Source organism: Tupaia chinensis, unplaced genomic scaffold (genome assembly GCF_000334495.1).
Source record: "Tupaia chinensis unplaced genomic scaffold, TupChi_1.0 Scaffold000359_1, whole genome shotgun sequence".
Lineage (NCBI taxonomy): Eukaryota > Metazoa > Chordata > Mammalia > Scandentia > Tupaiidae > Tupaia > Tupaia belangeri.
The window spans coordinates 379,775-383,140 of NW_006159855.1; the positions used below are offsets into that span (position 1 = coordinate 379,775).

The following is a 3,366-nucleotide window of genomic DNA, read 5'->3' on the forward strand; positions in this document are numbered from 1 at the left end:
CTTGTCAGTGTAAGGAGGGTGGTTATATGGCGAACCCTTTTTAAAAGAGATTTTTGCTATGGGGCACTTGCCAGAGAGACAGAAAGTGAGAAATCACCCCCCTCCACCAGGGGGAAAGGCCATGCGACAATCCATTCTCCTCCATTTTCCTTTCTGTATCTTGGGCATGCTCACCTGACCTGAAATTTTTTTCTTTTCTTTTTGAGATATTTTTGCTATAGGGCACAGGGTCTCACTCCTACCAGAGAAAAGACGGTGAGAAATCACTCCCCAGGGGGGGATGGCCACACAGCAGTCCCTTCTCATCCAGTCACGTCTCAGGATTCAGGGCATGCACACACGCCCAGTGTGAATTTTAAGCCAATGAGTCTGGGACTCCAACCCACAGTCGACTATGTGAGAGTCCAGTGATGTAACCATTACGCCATCCGCTGGTCTCTTAAGAGCCTTTTTGGAAGGAAGAAGGCTTGGGAAAGGGATGAGCAAGCAGAGGCGGGTGAGTCAGGATGGGTCACTGGGCCTCGCTCTCCCAGGGTGCCTGGAGTCATCGGGCAGGTTCATCCCCGAACCTGTCAGCTCGCCTGGCCTCCCGGCCCTTGCCGGTTCAGACTGCTGCTACTGCCCGGGATCTGACTGTCCAGACCTCTTCCTCTAGAGCAGCTGGGTTCCTCTCACCTGCTCCTGAAACCTCAGAGGTTCTCAGCAATTCCTGGATTAAGCCCAGGCTGGAGTCCACCTCCAGGAAGTTTCCTGTATCTCCACTCCCCCAGCTCCCCAGCTCTTTCCTTTTCCGACTCTGTGCCCTCCCTGAGGGTTGCGTGTGCCCTTGTGGACTTTGTGTGTGCGTGTTTTTATTTCTGAATGCCCTTCCCATCCTGGGCTGCCTGGGAGACGTTCTGGGAGCCCATCAGTGTCCTCCCCACTACCAGGCCTTCCCTAGTCCAGTGTTTCTGCTGGGTTGAGTCCGGTGCCTCTAGTCCCATTCCCCCCACCTTGGCACACCCTTATAATTATCTGACTGCCTTTCTCCCCCTAGACTAGGAGTTCCATGTAAGGGCGGACTTTGGAGATGAGGATGCATTTTCAGGTTGGGCTGACAGTGCAGGCACAAAGGGTGGATCCCTACATGCCCAGGGGCTCCCTCATTCACCTAGCCAGCAGAGACCGGTCTGGGGACACTGGCCTGGGGTAGAGGTGGCTTTGTGGAAGCCTTTGCTTCCAGAGTGGAAGGAGAAAATGAAGTGGGAGAAAGGAGCAGGACCTCCAGCACTGAGTCACATGACACGAGCCCCCTTCCTCAACCCTGGCTGCTACTCTTTCATGTCTTCGCCCCTAACACGGCCACTGATTCCTCTCTCTTCCACCTGAGAGCTGCGATTCCACACTCACACAGAAGCTAGCTCTTACAGGAAGCCTCCTGAGAGTTGCCCACCTGCCTGCTCTCCTTCCTTTCTGTAAGCCTAGACTCCTCGGAGTCTGGAATCCATCTTTATAACTCCACCCAGCACCGCTGGGACTCCAGAGAGCATGGCACTGACCTTCACAAACCAACTGGATAAGGGCTTGTTCAGAGGGCCTCTGGGTGATGCGGGACAGCACGGGAGGAAGTGGGCTGGCAAAGGGCAGTGAGCCAGGGGAGGGCAGCCCTAAGAAATGCCAGTTACAGACTGGGCCAGTCTGACCTCTGGAGGGGAGGGAGCAGGTCACTATGGAACGCTGCCGTGTGGAATGCCTGCAGATCCCAGCACACTGCTGTCCCTGTCTTGACCAAGGGGGGCTGGAGGTGGGGTTAGAACCCCTGGACACCCCAGGAAGCTGGTGCTTAGTATTACAGGTGACTGAGAAAGAGCAAGCGGTACCCACCTCACCTGACTTCACAGCACTGGTCTGTCACAAATGCCTGAGTGAGTGGCCCAGGTGAGATGCGGCTGCCACTGGGGCTTGCCTGCGGGTAGGCTTTGCAGACTCACGTGCACAGCAGGTGTGTGCGGCCTGGGATCACATCACAGCGTTCGGTGATGTGGCCTTGCGCTGTTCATGGTGGAGAGCCTCACAGAAATCCACAGGTGCTGCAGATGCTATTGAGATGAATAAATTATAGTTACCTAAATAAAGTACCTTATATGGCAAACACATAGCAGAAAATACTATCATGAGCTCCCTGTGCAATTTTTTTCTCCAGGTTCTGTTGAGAGCCTGTGTCTTCATATTCCATAGGGAATATTCCTAGGATTTATTTTCTTTTTGGTATTTTGCTATAGGGCATATGAGTTTACCAGAGAAAGAGAGAGAGATAGGAAGAGAGGAAAAGTGAGAAATCACCCTCCGAGCGGACGGCCACTCTGCAATCCCTTCTCCATTCTCTCAGGATTTGGAGCATGCACACACATGTGCTCAGGAAGTTGGGGTTTTGAAAAAACAGTAGGGGGCATTTCTGCGCCATGTTCACCAGGAGGTAGTAAAAACTTTTTTTTTTTTTTTTTTTGAGAGGTTTCTGCTATAGGGAGCATGTACTTGCCAGAAAGACAGAAACAGAGACAGAAAGTAAGAAATTACCCCCCCAGAGGCGATGGCCACGTCGCAATCTCTTCTCCATTCTCCTCTTGGGATCTTGGGCATGCACGCACACTTGCCTGGCATGAGTTTAAGCCACCAGGTCTGAAACTTGATCGACTGCGTGGGAGTCTAACGGCATAGCCATTATGCCAACTGCTGGTCCCACAACACCACTCTTTTTTTTTTTTTATTTGAGAGAGAGTTTTTTTGCTATAGGGTATGTGCGCTTGCCAAAAAGACAGAGAGACAGAAAGCGAGAAATCACCCCCCAGGGGGGATGGCCACGCTGCAATTCCTTTTCCTCTATTCTTCTCTCAGGATATTGGGCACACGTGCACACACAGGCGCCCGGCGTGAGTTTAAGCCACCGGGTCTGGGACTCAAACCATGGTCAATTACATGGGAGACAACCATTATGCCAACTGCTGGTCCCTTAAAAAGAATTGTTTTAACTTTATTTATTTATTCTAATTTGACCAGAGAGGGACAGAGAAGTGAGAAAGCGAGCTGTCAGGGACTCGAACCACAGTGGGCCATGTCCAAGTCCGGCACCCTTAACCACCATGCCACCTGCCAGCCCCAAGGGCTTTCTTTTTTTTTTCATTTTTAAAGGGTTATTTTATTTAACTTTTATTTATTTAAATTTGACCAGAGAGGGACAGAGAGAGATAAAAAGTGAGAAAGCAAGACACCAGGTCTAGGACTCACACTGCAGTTGGCCGTATGGGAGACCAGCATCCTTAACCACCATGCTACCTGCCAGCCCCCAACAAGGCCTTTCTTTGGGGGGGGGGGAGGAAGAAAAGAGGG

The 3,366-nt window shown here is 51.6% G+C and overlaps 1 protein-coding gene across 1 annotated transcript in view; it reads left to right on the forward strand.

Moving 5' to 3' along the window:
• The first annotated feature begins 475 nt into the window (after positions 1 to 475).
• The window catches only part of AEN (apoptosis enhancing nuclease), an 8,741-nt gene continuing 5,850 nt past the window's right edge, over positions 476 to 3,366 (forward strand). Inside the window, exon 1 of the mRNA XM_027773541.1 lies at positions 476 to 496. The gene's annotated coding sequence lies outside the window, so the exon portion shown is untranslated. The remainder of the gene's footprint in view (positions 497 to 3,366) is intronic.